A 19,490-nucleotide genomic window follows, 5' to 3' on the forward strand; every position below is an offset into this window, starting at 1 on the left:
AATCAGTTTGCTGGTCTACCGGACGAGGATCCTTTGAAGCACATGGAAATTTTCACAGACTACTGCTGTTCCATACCTGTACCGGCTGGGGTGACCCAGGATGAAGTAAAGGGGATAATGTTCTTATACTCCTTGAAGGATTCGGCGCGAGATTGGTACCGCTACCTTGATAGGGTAGCAGCGGGAGTCACAGATTGAACATCTCTAGCGTTAGCCTTCTACAAGAAATACTTCCCACTTGCAAAGACAAATGCCTTGAGAAGTAAAATTACAAATTTCCAGCAAGGACCTGATGAGGAATTTTGTGAAGCATGGGGACGTTTCAAGAGTTTGGCTAGGGCTGTCCCTCACCATGGTTTCCAGCAGTGGTACCTTTGCAACTTATTCTATAATGCTTTATATGATGACTACAAGGCTATCCTGGATGCAGCTGCGAATGGTAGATTCCAAAATAATACCGTACAGAATAAAGGTTGGAACACTATTGAGGAGATGGCAGTCCATAGAGCCGAGTTTGGAAGTTCGCGTGGAAAGTCGCGAAAGCAAAGTGATGAAATGAGTGCCGTTGTGACACTCATAACTTCTATTACTGCCCGTCTCGAGAAGCTCGAGACCTCTGAAGCTTCCAAGGAAAGAGTTGAAATTCCTGTCCATAATTCAGATGAGACCGCGGAATTGAGAGAAATGGTCCGAACTCTTTTGGTTCAAGTCGCGAAAATAGAAGCAGCTGGAATTGAATCTACAAAGAATTTTGTGAAGCAGTTGGAGAATATAGAGGCTAAGCAAGTCGCCAATTCTTCAAGCAAATGCGAGGGGCCAATTGAAACGATTAATGCCATTAATCTCAGAAGTGGCCTCTCTTATGAAGGTCCCGATAAGCCAAGAGGAGACTCGGGAAATGATGAAGAGGCTAGTTTAAATTCTGGTGCGAAAATGAACTATATTACCAGTACCGGCGGTCGATCGACCAACAACAGCAGTCGATCGACTGGAATTCCTGAGGAAAAAGTTTCTGATCAGAAACTATTCGTGCCCAGCACAAGTGGTCCATCGACCGAGTCCAATGGTCGATCGACCGGGTCTCCAGTGCAGGACGCAAATCCGTCAACTAGTTTGCATGATTCTACACTTATTGATGATTTGACGGAGGTTTTAAACTTACGGAAGCCGAATGTCACTGATCCTACGGCCAGTGTTGCAGTCCCATATCCGGAGCGTTTAAAGAATACTAAGCTGGAGCTCAAGTTTGGTAAGTTTTTGGAAATGATCAAGAATCTCGAGGTAACAATTCCTTTCACCGACCTAATTACCCAGGTACCCTCTTACACTAAATTTATGAAAGAAATTTTGAATCGTAAGAGAAATTTTCATGATGATGGTAATGTTGGTTTCGTGGAAGAATGCAACGCTCTTTCGCAAATTAATATACCACCTAAATTAAAGGACCCGGGTAGTTTTTCAATTCGCTGCACTATAGGTAACCACGAAATTAGAAAGGCCCTTTGCGATTTAGGGGCCAGTGTCAGTGTCATACCATACTCTGTTTGAAAAAGGCTAAATATTGGTAGACTTAAGGTAACCGATATCACCCTTCAGATGGCAAATAGATCGACTCAGAGACCTTTAGGAGTCTTAGAGGATGTACCCGTTCGAGTGGGTAAGTTTTTTATTCCTGTCGATTTCGTTGTTCTGGACATTGCAGAGGACAGTCAGATACCTATTATTTTAGGTAGACCATTTTTACATACAGCTGGAGCTGTAATAGATGTCAAACGCGGAATAATTACCTTAGAGGTAGGGGATGACACCATTGAGTTCAGTCTTGCTCGTAAGACGACTGAACCTGCTGATGATGATACGTGTTATTCCATTGATATTGTTGACAGGGCTGTTCGTTATAATTGGAGGGAATCCTTAGCCAAGGATCCCTTAGCTGATCTAACTCGTTTAGATGAGTGTACAGGTAGTACAGCGGAGAATGCTGAGGAGCCAGATGCTTTGGCAGCCTCAATGGAAAGCTACGAGCTCACAGAGGAAGAAGATGAGATGCTCTTGAGCCTGGCCATCGAGAATTTGGTAAACACTTGCTATACCATTGAAGCCGATTCTGTCTGTATTTGTAGAGGTAAAGGTGCCGAGCGTAAGCCACTTCCTCCTAATCTTAAGTATGTTTTCCTAGATGATACGAGTAGTACCCACTATTGTTAGTGTTAAGCTTAATGATGACCGGCTATCCTGCTTTGATGTGTGTGGTTAAGAAAAGCGGGAAGGCTTTAGGTTACTCTTTGGATGATATTAAGGGCATCGCCCGATATTTGTATGCACAGGATAGAGCCGGAGGAAGGCCACAAGCCTTACAGACAGGGTCAACGCAAGTTGAACCCGAAGATGCAGGAAATGTTATGGCTGAGGTGATGAAACTACTCGATGCAGGTATTATTTATACAGCTGGCAACTCCAAGTGGGTTAGCCCAGTTCAGGTAGTTCCGAAGAAAGGAGGGACTACCGTGGTTAAAAATGAGAAAAATGAATTAATACCAACACGAGTTGTGACAGGGTGGCGGATGTGCATTGATTATAGACATTTGAATGCCGCCACCAAGAAAGACCACTTCCCCTTCCCTTTTGTTGACCAAATGACTGAAAGACTTGCTTCTAATAAATTTTTCTGTTTCCTAGACGGATATTCAGGGTTCTTTCAGATCCCTATTCATCCGGATGATCAGAGTAAGACCACTTTTACCTGTCCACATGGTGTTTTTGCGTACCGCAGGATGCCCTTCGGATTGTGTAACGCCCCAGCTACCTTTCAGAGGTCTATGATGGGGATTTTTTCTGATTATATAGAGAATATTATGGTGGTATTTATGGATAATTTCTCAGTTTATGGTAATGACTTTGATCGTTATTTAGCTAACCTTGATAAAGTCATGCAGCGTTGTATTGATGTTAATCTTGTTTTAAACTGGGAAAAATGCCAGTTCATGGTCAATGAGGGAGTCGTGTTAGGGCGTCTAATTTCTGATAAAGGTATACATGTTGATAAAGCAAAAGTGCAGGTCATTGAGCAATTGCCTCCTCCCGTGAATGTTAAAGGAGTGAGGAGTTTCCTTGTTCACGCTGGTTTCTATCGGCGTTTCATTAAGGATTTTTCAAAAATTGCTAAACCAGTTACACAATTGCTCCTTAAGGATGCTGTCTTTGAGTTTACTGATGAGTGCCTTTTAGCTTTTAATAGGTTAAAGGAGGCTCTAGTTTCTGCACCAATCATTCAGCCGCCTGATTGGGATCTCCCATTTGAGATTATGTGTGATGCCAGCGATTATGCGATCGGTGCAGTTTTGGGACAACGGAAGAACAAAGCTTTGAATGCCATATATTATGCGAGCCGAACTCTGGATGAGGCTCAAGTCAACTATTATACCACTGAGAAGGAGTTTCTAGCTGTAGTTTTTGCCTTAGATAAATTTCGATCTTATTTGTTAGGTTCTAAGGTTGTTGTTTATACTGACCATGCAGCGTTGACGACTCTCTTTCTTAAGAAGGATGCAAAGCCGAGGCTTTTGAGGTGGATACTCCTTTTGCAGGAGTTTGATTTGGAGATCAGAGATAAGAAAGGAGCAGAGAATGTGGTGGCTGACCATTTATCTCGTCTGCAGCTGACAGAAAGGGAGGATTCGTTACCTATTAATGATTTTTTTCCTGATGAGAGTCTGTTAGCTATTAGTACTTCAGGGTCTTATCCACCTCCGTGGTTTGCTGATTTTGCTAACTTTGCTGTGACAGGTAGGATACCACCCGAGCTTTCATGGCAGCAGAAGAAGCGGTTTGCTTATGATGCTAGACAATACTTTTGGGATGATCCTTATGTTTTCAAGGAATGCGCAGACGATCTTATCCGTAGATGCGTGCCTCAATGGGAGGTGAAGGATATCCTAGAAGCTTGCCACTCTTCTGCCTATGGTGGTCACCATGGTCCGTCCCGGACTGTGGCAAAGGTACTCCAATCTGGTTTCTATTGGCTAACTTTGCATGCAGATAGTCGCAATTTTGTTGCTGAGTGCGATGCTTGTCAAAGATCGGGGAATATTTCCAAGAGACATGAGATGCCACAGGTAGGCATTCTAGAGGTTGAGATATTTGATGTCTGGGGCATTGATTATCAAGGAACTTTTCCGAGCAGTCAAGGTAATAAATATATCCTCGTAGCTGTAGATTATGTGTCCAAATGGGTAGAAGCTATCGCTACTCTCCATTGCGAAGCAAAGGCCGTGATTAAACTATTTAGAAAGATTATTTTCCCTCGTTTTGGTGTCCCTAGGGTTGTCATTAGCGATGGTGGAATGCATTTTAAAGAGAAACAACTTAGTGCTTTATTGACTAAATTCGGTGTCCAACATCGTAGAGGTTTGGGGTATCATCCCCAAACTAGTGGTCAGGTTGAGATTTCTAACAGAGAATTGAAAGAAGTCTTAGCTAAAGTTGTTTCTAAATCACGGAAAGATTGGAGTCTTAAGTTAGATGATATCTTATGGGCCTATAGGACGGCGTTTAAAACGCCAATCGGGATGTCACTATACCGATTGATTTTTGTTAAGACATGTCATTTACCTGTTGAGTTGGAGCGTAAGTCTTGGTGGGCTATTTGTGATTTGAATTTGGATCCTAACCTCTCTCGTGAGAAACGCATGACACAGCTGAATGAGCTGGAGGAATTTAGGCTGCTGGCCTATGATAATGCTAGGATCTACAAAGAGAAAACAAAGCGCTGGCATGACAAGAGAATCATAAAGCGCGTGTTCCATATTGGCGATAAGGTACTTCTTTTTAACGCACGTAACCGTTTATTTCCTGGTAAGCTGAAATCCAGGTGGACTGGCCCCTATACGGTCACAACAGTTACAAAATTCGAATCAGTTGAATTGGAGACCTCTGCTGGAGAAAGGTTCAAAGTTAATGGCCAATATGTGAAACATTATCACGGAGTAGACGATTTCGTTGGGCAGGTCGAAGTACTATACTTTGACCCAATTTTAGAAGCTGCAAACTGAGGTAAAAAGGTCGTGCGGAACCTCTTAAACCAGCGCTAACCGGGAGGCGACCCGGCTTGTAAATTTTTTTAATTAGGATCTTAATGGTTTTATTTCATTTGTTTTGCATTAGGAGCTTTAGTTATTTCCTTTTAATCAGCAATTCCTTGGTTTGAAAAAAATGTGCGCCTTTGAGAATTTTTGCAGGAATTATTTTATGCAAAGTGCGTAAGGTGGTTTACTTAATTTTCATGAGAGAAGAACAGGAATTTGAAGTGCAAAAATGAAATTTTGACGATTATAAGATTAGTTGCCAGCGTATGCAGTCGATCGACCAAGCACTTCAGTCGATCGACTGAAGAGAAAACAGGCAGAAAATGTCTTAAGTGAAGATTGGTCGATCGACCGGGTCAGGTGGTCGATCGACCACCGCGCGAATTCAGAACGCAAATTAATAAGGGAAGTTCTAACTCCTTATTCATTCATTCATTTATTATACCCAATTGATCAAAATCAGAGAAACCCTAAGTTCTCTTTCCCTTTTCGCGATTCTTGCCAATCCCCCTTTATTCTCGATTTTTCTTGCTCAAATTCACGATTTCTCATCAAAGGTATGTTTCTAATCCTATTTTCATCCTTTATATTCAATTCTCACTGAACTTTCATGCCAAATTTTCGAGTATTGTCACCTTGGGTCGGAAAAATCGATTCGGGAAAAAACAATTTGGGGTTCATTTCTTGTCGATTTTTATGTTTTAATTGCTTTTTCTACCCTTTTCCCTTGATTTTCGAGATGATTTAGCAACTAGGAGATGCTTATTGCCGTTTTCCCCAAATTGTCGAATCCCTAAATTCGTGTTCAAGTTCTGATTTTTGTTTCGGGTATTCTAAATCGTCATTGTTGAAGGTTATGGGGAAATAGTTGTTGAAATGTTCATTTTGTAGGAAGCAAAGATGACAAAAGGAAAGAAGGCGATGTACGAAGGGCAGTCCAGTCAGGGAGCTTCCAAACGGAAGCGGGGTCCGCCATTGATGATCGAGGATACCACGGATGACTATCCGCAGGTTATTTTTTCCACTTCTACTCAGCGAGCCAAATTCGCTCTCTTTGTCGAAAAAATGAAAGTTACAGCCACTCGTTTTCTTCACAGGCCAACTTTAGAGAAATTAGGCTGTTTTGAGTCTGTTGTGTCCTTGCTAAATGGGACAGGAATGTCGGGTCTTGTGGACATGGCTGAGTTCACTTATTACATCTTGACCCTCGAGTTTTTCTCGTCTTATGCTTTTGACCAGGCTTCTTTTGAAGCCAACAGAAGTAGCCCTTGCATTTCTTTTCGGCTATTCAATGTCACCTACTCCTTGACATTAGCCTACTTTGCTGGATTTTTGAGTCTTTATTTCGAGGGTAACACCTCGAAAACTTCTGATGTTCACCGAGTCATGTGGTCATGTATTAGTGACTGGAACGGGCCTAAGAGGACGGACACTTCCGTCCACTTGCCCCCCTTTCGTTATTTTCTAAAGCTAATGGGTAATACCATTTTCGGCCGTAAGAAGTCAAATAATGTGAATAGCATTGAACTGTCTATCTTGGCGGGCTATCTGAACGTTGAAAGTCGGGTAGCCCGTATATATAACATAGGCTATTTGACTGCCGCTCACTTTCAGACTATAAGTGAGGGCACTTTGGCCACTATTGCTTGTGGTGGGTTGGTGACGCGTATCGCCAACCGTCTAGTTCTACTTTTCCCTCGAGAGGAGGCCCCTATTGACCCTGACCTACGCTTCATGGATCTTGCCTACGCGAGTTCTGTGAAGTGGGTCGATAGTCGGAGTCGGTGGAAGATTGATTCTTTCATCTGTGACCCCATCCCTGTCCTTGGCCTCCCTCCTATCCTTCCCCTTACCACTGTCCAGGGGGCAGCTCGCCCGCCCTTGCCTAGTTACAGGCTTCCTATTGGGCGGGCACTGCTACTGCTAGAACCTCGAGGCGGGCTCATGCCTCATTTTCACAGGCCTCCTCCTCTACTCCTGCTCCCACGGGTTACCCGGCCACTTTCCGCCCCCCTACACCTATGGTTATCCCTCCGGTCATAGATCAAAGGGGGATGTCACATGTGTTGAGTGACTTGTGCAGGACCTTTGATCAGCACAGACTAGACACGGCCCTGGCCCTGTACCCAGTTTACGAGGAGTACGCTCGGATGGGGATGCTCCCACGAGGTGCCTGGACTCACCCGTCCTTCTTTGTTCCTCCGGTGGGCGGCTACCCTTAGCCTGCCAGGAGACCTCCTCCTACTACTACTACTGCCGCTGCTGCTGAGGCGGAGGATGAGGAGGATGATTCTGGGTCAGACGAGGATAATGGTTCTGATTATGATGGAGGAGATTAGATGCTTGTGACCTCCCCCGTTTTTGGCTGGTTTGGGGAGGTCGTCTTTTGTGAGTTTTCGATCCCTTTTTATTTGCTTCTTTTTATTTTGTTGTGCTTTTATTCCTCCCTATTTTTGCTGGTGATTTGCTGCTGAGCACAATGGGGGCATTGTGCGTTTTGGTTTGGGGAGGGTATTTGCATATGTCTTTTGCATCTGCATTTGTTTTTATTGCATTTCAGTCACACGTTTACTGCATTTTAGCTTGCGTTTGTGTTATTTCAAAAAAAAAAACAAAGAAAAAACCGAAAAATTTCAAAAAAATCAAAAATATCACGTTTGCTTTTGCATATAGTTGAGTCGGATTGGAGTTTATTAATGATGACATTGCACTATTAGTCAAATATCTGCCATTCCTTGCCTTATCACAACTGCTTAGCGAGAATTAAATGTGATTTTTCAAATTTTGTTGTGGAATTTACTTCGGGTTATTAGACTTGACTCATTACTTTTGGCAAACTACTTATACTTTCTGAGATATAGAGCCTATAACTGGTGACATTCATGACCGATTAATTTAGGATTGAGAGTAGTACTCCCGTAATTTCATGTTTTGCACGTGTATGAGTTTTGATTGCTTATTGCCTATACGCATCGGTTTGTGGTCGGTATTACGAGTTTTGAGAACTATTGCATCTCCTTTCTCATTTTGCCCCATTTAACTCCACTATAAGTCATATCTGCCAGTTGCCCTTAACTACATCCCATACTTAGCCTACCATTGTGCCAAGCTAGGTACTAGCAGAGGAATTTGTCGAATTATAGCAGTTTTGGTTCGTTTTGTAATGTTGGAGTGAGTCTTTATGAGAATCGCAGGGGTGGCTAATGTGTCAGCCAAAAAGAAAAAAAATGAAAAAAAAACTCAGAAAAAAAAGAAAAAAAAAAGAGGAAGTTGATCTGGGCAGAGGGCACTGGAATGCAGGGGTGGTCGATCGACTGCTGTTTCTGGTCGATCGAATGCCAGCTCAGAAAATGAAAAAAAAAAAAAAGAAAAGAGAAGAAAAAAACGGAAAGAAAGAAAAAAAAATAATAAGAAAAAAAATTCGGCTGAGTTGATAACACACCTCATGTGCTTATTTTATGATTTGGAGGTGTCTGTTTGGGATAGTGTGTTACCTAGACATTTAGAGGCAATGGTTTATATTTCGAGTTGGAGAAACAGGATACGGTTTCTGATGGTTTGTTAGGTACTAGCTTGGCTCTTACCCTCACATTTCCATACTTGTTTTGCCCCTTCTTTCCTACTTAGCTCACTTATCCAAATCTTGCAATAGTTCGGCATGTAATAGTCCATGACGGTGGTTATGCGTATGTACGGTAGCTAGAATCATTATTCATACTAGTCAAGCATACATGTTTTGTCGGTCGCAGTCTAGGTGAGAGTTTGTATTTTCTTCCGTCTCTTCTACATATATTCTTACCATTTGCCTTGCTAAGGCAAGAGTGACCCGGGAGAGTCCGAATTTATGAGTCTTGCAAGGTCGAACACCCGATTTTATTCCATAATATGCATAAATTTGTTCACTTTCTTTGAGCTTTGCAGTAGTTAATTATGTGCATTAAACGGTTTAGCATTGACTTGTAGCTAGCTCTGAGATATACTCCTTTCCATTAGGTCCTTTTAGTTCCGTTTAGTGCTTGCTTGGGGACAAGCAAGGTTTGGTTTGGGGAGATTTGATACGTGCATATTCTATACACTTTATCTGCAGTTTTGGCACGTATTTTCATGCGTATTTGTTAGCTTAAAGCTATTATTTCTCCCGAAACAGTTTACTTTGCGATTTCTATGATTTATTGTAGGAATGAGTGAAAGTGAGCTAAATCAAGCCTAAATCGTCCTCCGGAGGCAACTTCAGGGAAGCTTGGAAGAAGGGAGTTTGTACTCACTCACCTTGGGATGCGTGCATTGGAGTGAAGTGGTTGTTTTGAAGAGAGGAGGAAGTTACTGCACAGCTCAGCTGGTCGATCGACCAGCATCACCAGTCGATCGACCGTGGAATTTCAGCGGATGCTACTGTACTGCACTCACCAGTCGATCGACCGTGGAATTTCAGCGGATGCTACTATACTGCACTCACCAGTCGATCGACCATGCCCCTTAGTCGATCGACCAGGCCGCGCAGCTGAGATTGATTTTACGTGTTAGACTTTTAAAAAGCCCAATTTGTAATTAACTTTTGGCATCGTTTATCAGTAGAACGGGGGATAATTTTAGGTTATGCTTTTCATTATTGAAGAACTCAGTTTAGATCTAGTTTGGAGACAAAAAAGTGCGACGAGGAATTCCGATTCGATTACTTTGTTCATCATTTAATTAGTAAGCTTTAATGCAAATTCCTTCTTCTTTAATTTCTTGTTAATTCAATTCTTGTTGTTACTAATTTATTTTCAGCAATTCAATCTTTTATCTCTAGTCTTAAATTCAATTCAAATCATGTCAATCTTATTCTTTGCCTTTAAATTTGCAATTATTATAGTTTTAATCATACATAGCTAATTTTCTTGATTGGGAACGAGGTGAGCCATGGCATAAATTAGGATTGTTTTGTTAGTATGAATTCTTCCGTATCGATCTTGTTACCTTTTGATAAACCCGTCTTGCTAGATTGAAAGATTAGTAGGCTAGGTTTTCATTGGGTTTGGAATTTCCTTTTAGCGGAAGCTTTGAGAAATTCTTGGGAATTAGAAGAGCGTATGGTTAATTTGAGCATTGATCGAAAGGCTTGCTCATATTTCCTGAGATCGTATATTATAGGACCTCTGCTACCTTATTGACATGACCTTAGCCATGGTGAACCGAAGTTCCTGATCTTCTTTTTATCTTGTTTGAGAAATTTCTTATTTTGTCAATTAGTCTTTAGAATCAAACCAATTCAAAACCCCCAATTAAATTGTTACTTCAATAGATTAAAAATTAGCAAAAAGAATTGATCTTGTCTCTCAGTGGTTCGACCCTTGCTATCACTGTCTACAGTTTTAGTTTGGAATTATAAATTTAATTTTGATACAAAACGACGGTATCAAATTTTGAGAGAAGCGTGACCCGGGAGAGTCCAATTTTGAAAGTCTTGCAAGGTCAAAAGTTCAACATCTTTTTGGAATATGCATAAATTCGTTTGCTTTACATTGCGCTATTAGTAGTTGATTCATATGCATTAAATTGGTTTAAGTAGACGGTTTTCAGTTTGTCCATGTTTTGCTCCTTTCTATCAAGATTTAGTTTTGCTTGGGGACAAGCAAAGGTTTGGTTTGGGGAAGTTTGATGTGTGTCCTAAATATGATGTTTTACACCCCATTTTACACGCATTTCAGAGCTCAATCAAGTAGTTTATGCTACTATTTTCCCTATTTCCGTCTACTTTCGTGTTTTTGTGTAATATTGCAGAAATGTGAAAAATCCAGCAGAAATCGAGCCGAATCCGTCCCTAAGTGCTTAGCATTGCATTTGACATGAAGTAGAGGCTCGAGGAAGGAGCTTGGTGCGTGTTTCAAGGCCTAAAGATAGGAAAAGCATGGGTGCATACGAGTTTAACAAGCAAAGAAGCACTTCACGATATTGCAGCCTGCTTCAGATGGCCATATCTCGAGTTCTAGAACTGATAATCGAGTGATTCCAATTGGAGGTGAAATCTTATCCTCTTAGCTTTCCAACGACGCGTAGAACGCCAGATTTGATCAAGTAACGAAGAAATGGCAGCTCTTTTAAGATCGTTGCGCGCTGCAGAATTCGTCAGAATGCACAACTGTACAACACCCTTGGTCGATCGACTGACCTTCTTGGTCGATCGACCAGAGCGCGAGTTCCAGAAGCTACTTTTAAGCTATACTCAGTCGATCGACTGGGTCTTGTTGTCGATCAACCAGTTTATGCTGCAGTGAGATTTGTTTGCGCGAGACTTAGTAATTAGTCTTATCTTTTATTAATAATAGTTAATAATAATTAGCTCTTGAGTATAAATAAGAGACGAATTTAGACCTAGAGACTAATTCCCCTTTGCTCAGTTTTGGGGTGACGTTACTTTGCTTATTTCGTTCGGCGTTGCTCTTTCTTTTCTTTCTAGATTGAATTGTAAACTTTTTCTTCCCCTAATCTTGTTCTTAATTTACTTCTTGTTCTTAATCTCTTCTTAATTACTGTTTTATTCTTAATTTCTTGTTCTCATTTAATTAATTTATGCAATTAGTTTAGTTAATTCCTTTCGTTATGCATTATTTAATTAATCGTTTCATTATTATTGTTATTAGATTTATCGTTATGCTTAGGTAATTCGTTGCTAGGATTAGGGGAATTGATGGAATAACGATTTTTGCTAATTAGGTTTAAGATCTGTTGATTAGATCATTTCTATGTTGTTCATCGCTGTTTTGATTACAATTAGTCGCTTGAGTTAACGCTATTCGACTGATTAGTTTCGTAAGCCTTGACCTAGATCTGACGATTGGGAAGGGTGAAACCTGCAGTGAACAATAAAATACTTTAGTAAGGGTGGAAGTTAGACTAATAGTGTTTTAGGGCGAATTGAGATCGTTAGGAGATATTCGTTGCCCCTTAGACTGATTTATGAGACTTATCTGTGACCTTAACTGCTTTTATCTGTTTCTTTTGATGACCCAAAATCCTAGTTTCTTTCTCTTATTGTCAATCGTTTATTTTATCTCCTTGCTTTAGTTAGTTTTAGTCCTTTATCTTATAAAACCCCCAATTGTGACAAATCCGACAGACCGAGTTAAGCAGATAGATAGCAACCTAGCCTCCCTGTGGAGATCGACCCTACTTACCGCTGACTTCTGTTAGTAGTACTTAGGTATTTTATTTTTGGTACTAAACGACGGTATCAGGTACAAACCTTGTTACGTAGGGGAAGTGGGTGATAAATGTCTACCCACCGAATTTATAAAGATGAGGGTTGTTTTCGGCTTTACCGATGCCCAAGTTGATGTAAATTTGGATCATGGACACATTTATTCAAAATTTGGGTTGAACTCAACGAAAGTATTCTCGACGATTGCCGGATGTGTTTCGGGCTAAAGATAAATATTAATGTAATTTTATCGACCAAGAGTTCTGAAAGTAGAATCGCTTAAAGTGTTAATCCACCGAGTTATATTGATAAGGGTTGTATTCGGCTTTACCGATGCATAAGTTAATATGAATTTGGGTCTTGGAATCATTTATAATAGTTGGGTAGAGGTCACTATATAAATGTTCATATCTTGTTAAATTTATTTACAACTATGATTTAAAAAGACAAATGTTAATATTTCCTTTTCCTCCATACTTGTAGTTCATTACAATGAATCCATCAAACGCTACTACACATATAACTATTGAGTTTTGCGACAATGTTTTTGACGACGTTTGCTTCAACAATGATTTCGACACTACTACAGAAATTTCTTTTGGGATAGGTTCGGATGGAAACATAAACTTCGTCACTTCCTCTAAACCTCCTACTACTACAAGATCTCTTGTGAGCCGGTCTCAGGAAGACCGTCTCATAAAATCTATAGGATCTTTGTCTCTGGAAGAGAAAGATGCCAAAACTAGTGGGAGATCAAGCAATCAAGTTCTTGCTTCTAAGGGCAAAAGGTTCAAGAAGAAGGGAAAGAAAGGGAAAAACTTCAAGCAAGTTGAAGATGAGTGCCATTATTGCTATGGCATGGGACATTGGCTAAAGAATTGTCCCGTATATTTGCGAAATATAAGGGAAGGAATCATCGTTCCAAAAGGTAAAATTCCTAAGGAAATTTATGTTATTGATGTAAATTATGCTTCCACTATGACATGGGTACTGGATACCGGTTGTGGTTCTCACCTTTGTAATCATTTACAGGGGTTAAGAGACGTGAAGAGGCTTAGCAAAGGAGAAGTGGATCTACGTCTTGGAAATGGAGCTCGAGTAGCGACCGAATCCAAGGGAACTTATGTATTAGCTTTGCCTAATGGATTTTAGTTGTAATTACATAATTGTTTTTATGTGCCTACACTTTCTAAAAACATTATTTCAATCGCTATGTTGGATATGGATGGTTTTTGTTTTGTCATTAAAAACAATCGTTGTACTATTTCAAGGAACGACTTGGTTATAGGCCAAGCTCCTTCCATTAATGGCATTTACATTTTAGAAACCTCGAATCCGACAAATGACATCTACAACATTCATTCAAAGAAACGCAAATCAAGTGATCCAGATGAATCGTTCATTTGGCATTGTCGATTAGGTCACATAAACGAGAATCGCATCAAAAGATTAATTTCAACTAATGTGATTACACCATTTGATTATCAATTATATGGAACATGCGAATATTTCCTTCTTGGCAAGATGACTCGAAATCCTTTTAGTGGTAAAGGAACACGAGCAAGTGAGCTATTGGGACTCATACATACCGATGTGTGTAGACCAATCAGTATCACCGCTTGTGGAAATTATGACTACTTCATAACCTTCACCGATGACTTGAGTAGATATGGGTATATCTATTTAATAAAGCATAAAAGTGAAGCTTTTGAGAAATTCAAGGAATTTCAAAATGAAGTAGAGAACCAATTAAACAAAAAGATAAAAGCACTACGATCCGATCGTGGTGGAGAATATCTTAGCCTTGAATTCGATTCACACTTGAAAGGTTGTGGTATTATATCACAACTTTCTCTACCCGGAAAACCACAACTCAATGGTGTTGCCGAAAGGAGAAATCGAACCCTACTTGATATGGTTCTATCCATGATGAGTCAAACCGAGTTACCGAACTCGTTTTGGGGATTTGCGATTCAAACCACAATAAGATCTTTGAACAATTGTCCCACCAAAGCCACCGAGAAAACTCCATTTGGGATATGGAAAGTATTAGTTCCTAATCTATCCTACATGAAAATTTGGGGTTGTAATGCTTATGTCAAAACCAAAAATGAAAATAAGCTAGCCCCTTGATCTGAAAAATGCACCTTTGTAGGCTATTCCAACACCTGAGGTTATTACTTCTATAAACCTCAAGAAAACAAAGTGTTTGTGCCTTGTGAGGCTACCTTCTTAGAAAGAGACTTTATTTCTAAGAGACAGAGTGGGAGAAATTTTGAACTTGATGAAATTCAAGAGCCACAAACCGAGGTAGAGACGCAAGAAGATGTTCCTTCGTCGTCTAGCGCGGTTGTCCCTCCTCCTCTTAGAAGAACGGGCCAAGTTATTCGCCATCCCGATCCATATGTGGGACTTATTGAAGAAGATGGAACGCTCGACGTGTTGCTTTTAGAAAGTGACGAGCCCGCCACCTACAAAACCGCAATCTCTAGTCCAAATTCCTCCTTATGGCTTGAAGCCATGAAGTCCGAGATGGATTCTATGCATGAAAACCAAGTTTGGAACTTGGTCGATTTGCCTAAAGGGGGAAGACCTTATCAATGCAAATGGATTTTCAAGGTAAAAAATGGCATAGAAGGACATGCTGATATCTACAAAGCTAGGCTAGTGGCAAAAGGATTTACCTATGTCCAAGGTCTCCATTATGATGCAACCTTCGTCCCCGTAGCCATGCTAAGATCCATACGGATTTTGTTAGCGATTGACGCATTTCACGATTATGAAATATGGCAAATGGATGTCAAAACCGCTTTTCTAAATGGGCATTTAGAAGAGGAGGTGTACATGATACAACCCGAAGGTTTTGTCGATTATAAAAATCCTAACAAAGTGTGCAAACTTAAGAGATCCATTTATGGACTTAAGCAAGCATCTAGAAGTTGGAATCATCGATTCGATCATGTGATAAAAGAGAATGTTTTCGCTCGAAGTGTTGAGGAACCATGTTTATACATGAAATTTAGTGGGAGCAATGTTGTGTTCCTAATCTTGTATGTCGATGACATACTACTCATTGGAAATGACATTCCAATGTTGTCTTTTGTTAAGAAGTGGTTAGGTAACCACTTCCAAATGAAGGATTTAGGAGAGTCACAACGCATATTAGGTATCCGAATCCATAGAGATAGATCCAAGAGGATATTGGCACTAAGTCAAGAGTCTTATGTTGATAAGATTCTTCGACGTTTCAGCATGGAAAAATCAAAAAGGGGATTGGTACCTATGGTAACTGAGACAATATTGAGCAAGTCTCAATCTCCCTCCGAACCTTATGATGTTGAACGCATGAATATAATCCCTTATGCTTCTGCTGTTGGATCAATCATGTACGCTATGATATGCACACATCCTGATGTCTCGCATGCCTTGAGCATGACGAGTAGATATCAAGAAAATCCAGGTGAGACTCACTGGATAGCCGTCAAGAACATCCTTAAGTACTTGATAAGAACTAAGGATTCTGTCTTAGTATTTGGAGGAGACACCGAGCTCCGTGTTAATGGATACACGGACTCAAGTTTTCAAACAGACAGAGATGATATGAAATCACAAGCTGGTTTTGTTTTCATGCTCAATGTTGGTGCTGTTAGCTGGAGAAGCTTCAAGTAAGCTGTAACTGCGGATTCAAAAACGGAGGCTGAGTACATTGCAGCATCAGAAGCTACCAAGGAAGCTGTATGGATCAGGCAATTCACGGAAGGTCTAAGAGTAGTACCTACCGCCAATGATCCCATCACTCTCTATTGTGATAATAGTGGGACGATCTTCCAAGCTAAAGAGCCAAAGTCTAGTAATAGATCTAGACATGTGGACGGATGACAATATAGTCGATCCGCTCACCAAGCCTTTATCGCAGGCTAAGCATGATGGATATGTTGCGTCCATGGGACTTAAACGTGTACCAAGTTTGTATTAGATTTTGAAATGAATTAAAAGTGTTGTCTTTGTTCATGTTCATAATCACATTTGTCTTTTATCTTTTCCTTATACATTGTTACATCCAAACGGGTTGTAGTGACAATTGAACCCCGTTAAAGTGAACACGGATTAACATTGTATTCGCCCATAGCCACTTGTATGAGGTGACGTCTCGAAGTGACTAGAGTGTGATGCGATTGATGGCAAGTTCAAGTGCCATGAAGTCATGTGAGATGACAAGTCGATCACATAGGCAGACTGTTAGGAACACTTTGTCGGGCTAATGACCGCTTATAGAGTTCTGGCAAATTTATATAGCCTGGTCGTGGCGAGAGCTACTATAGTATTCTAATGAGTCGATTCTTTTGACTAAAGACTATTCGCCTAAGGTGGTATAGTTACAGATTAACTTTGATTTATGTTACTACGACCTTCGTAAATGGGGTCAAATGGGCATATTTTGGGTTATGATAGCTGTGGCTAGTCGAAGGGAATAAGTGCGATAGGAATTGTCCACCCCTTGTCAGGGTTATAACAATATCTCAGGGCCACTCGAGGAGTAATAAACTAGAAATGCGTGGCCACACTCGGAAGGTATCTATGGTAGATAATTCCGGTCAATTAGTTATTCTCCAGATCGAGGAAACCACTATCGATATGATCACTTACAAGTACGACCTGAAATACACCTTGCATTGAGTGGGAGATAGTAATAGGACAAGAGAATTGGTGACGCACACTTGTCGAGGACAAGTGGGAGATTGTTGGAATATGTGTCCTCCGACAATAATGCGATCACAACTGTCGATCATGATGATTACATGTTTAAATCTCATTTTAAGAATACATGTGTGAAGTAATATTTTACTGTCAACTGGTCCACACATATCGATAATGATTGGCTGACTAGAGTTTGACATTACTGTCATGCGACGGTGGTGATCAGTTGTTCCCCTTAGGTCATACCTAAAGGGTAACACTCTTAATTGAATATTTAATTGATCGTATGATGATACGAGTTAATTAAATTACTTAAAATTGACGGACGGTTTTGGAAGTAATATTTACGTGTCTTATTGTAATTTGATTAAATAAGATACGGTTTAAGTAATCGAATTGTTTTATTAATTAGATAAAATTATTGTTTAAAGAAACAATTGAATATGAATGAATAATTTATTATAAATACAAGATGTTGTGATTTATAAATTGGTAAACCATTTTGGGACAAGTAATTGTGAATTACTATGTTAATTTTTATAAGTGACATATTTTATTGTTATGTTGATTTTTAATTGTTAAAAATACATTTTATATATAAGATGTCATGTAATATGTCACATGTGACATATTGACAAAATCACAAATAAAATGGACTCATCCATTTTATGTGTGTGTACCAAAATAGAGGGGGTGTTAGGATAAAAATTGTGTTCATTATTTATAAGTGGAAAACATAATTATAAGACCTAAACATAGCCTTGCATACATAACATTCTCTTGGGAAGAAAAGGAGAGCATGCATTGGGCTATGTCCCCTTCCTATTTCGGTTTTCCCACATGAAAAAGAGCAAAAGTTTTTCTTATTTTTCTACTCTTACACTACTTGAAAAACTAGTGTATTATTCATTCATTCACAAAATAACTTAAAGAAGTTTAGAAAGAGAAACAAATACTCCAAAATTCCTCTCCTTTTGGCCGAAAATTCAAGAGGACAAAACAATATTTTGGGTCAATTTTATTAAGATTAGTATTGTTCTAGTAATAATAATATTAGTCTTTTAAGAGGTTATCTTGGGTATAATTCCTTGGGAGGGATTCTAAGTTTGAATCCTTGTTCATCCAATATTAGGAAGCTCAAGAACAAGTAAGAAGGAGATCTTACTTGTGCCCTTTTAATCCGAAAATCCATAGTAAGAATGACGATTTCTTCTCTATTTCTACTTTTGTTTGCATGCATAAGATCTAAATTAATTTTATGACTAAATTATTTGTTACATATATGAATATGTTGTTTAATGAGATTAATAATTTCTAACAAGATGTTCCAGGATCTGGGGATCATTTCTCCGTCCAAGTTCTGTAGCTTGAAGGCTCCCTTCCCCACTATTGAATCAATTAGGTAAGGTCCTTCCTATACAGGAGCTAGTTTGCCAGCATGCTTGTCTTTTATACTTAGGAAGACCTTTCGTAGGACTAGGTCTCATTTCTTGAATACCCTGATGTTTATGTTTTTATTGTAGCTTCTAGCTACTATTTGCTGGTAGGAAGCTATTCTGATCTTGGCTGCGTCTCTTAATTCTTCAGCCAGGGTCAGGCTATCTTGCAGTAGTGGCTTGTTTTCCTCTATAGTGTTCAGGCTGCTTCTAGTAGTTGGTACATGGATTTACACTGGGATCACTGCTTCACAGCCATAGACAAGGGAGTAAGGGGTTTGGCTTGTAGATGTCTTAGGTGTAGTTCTCTCAACCCAGAGGACTAAAGGGAGTTCTTCAGCCCATCTGCCTTTTCTTGCCTTTAGTTTTTTCTTCAGGCAGCTGATCACTACTTTATTGCTAGATTCAGCCTGGCCGTTTGGTTTTGGATAGCCTGGTGTAGAGGTTACTAGGTTGATATTCCACTGTGCACAGAAAGCCATTGTTCTTTTTCCCACAAACTAAGTACCATTGTCACAAACTATTTCCAAGGGGATACCATATCTACATATGATATTGCGTTTGATGAATGATATGACATCCTTCTCCTTGACTTGCCTGTATGAGTCAGCCTCTATCCACTTTGAAAAGTACTCAGTCATGGCTAACATGTAGACTTTTTGTCCAGGAGCTTGGGGTAGTTTGCCTACAATGTCCATTCCCCACTTCATGAATGGCCATGGAGCTGAGATGGAATGTTGTAGCTCTGATGGTTGATGGATGAATGGAGAATTAAGTTGGAAGGCTTCTGCCATGGAGCTGAGATGGAATATTGTAGCCCTTAGGGTTGGCCAGAAGTAGCCTGTCCTTGGAACCTTGCTCGCCAGGCTTCTGCCGCCTTTGTGATTTCCACAGTATCCATCATGTATGTCCTCATAACCCGTTTGGCTTCATGAGGTTCCAGGCATCACAGATAAGGTCCAGCCTGAGACTTTTTGAACAAAATGTTATTTATAATAGTATAGGTGGAAGCTTGAATTCTAAGGGCCCTTGCTTCATGCCTGTCTTTGGGTAAAATCCCCTGTAAGAACCAGTCATATTATGGCTTGGTTC

General features: G+C 40.1%; 1 non-coding gene across 1 annotated transcript; it reads right to left on the reverse strand.

The window, feature by feature from the left end:
• Positions 1-250: 250 nt before the first annotated feature.
• LOC141635484 (small nucleolar RNA R71) lies at positions 251-359 on the reverse strand. Its single transcript, XR_012540170.1, has one exon. It is a non-coding gene; the product is annotated as a small nucleolar RNA R71 (small nucleolar RNA).
• Between the last annotated feature and the right edge of the window lie 19,131 nt (positions 360-19,490).

This window comes from Silene latifolia, chromosome Y (genome assembly GCF_048544455.1).
Source record: "Silene latifolia isolate original U9 population chromosome Y, ASM4854445v1, whole genome shotgun sequence".
Lineage (NCBI taxonomy): Eukaryota > Viridiplantae > Streptophyta > Magnoliopsida > Caryophyllales > Caryophyllaceae > Silene > Silene latifolia.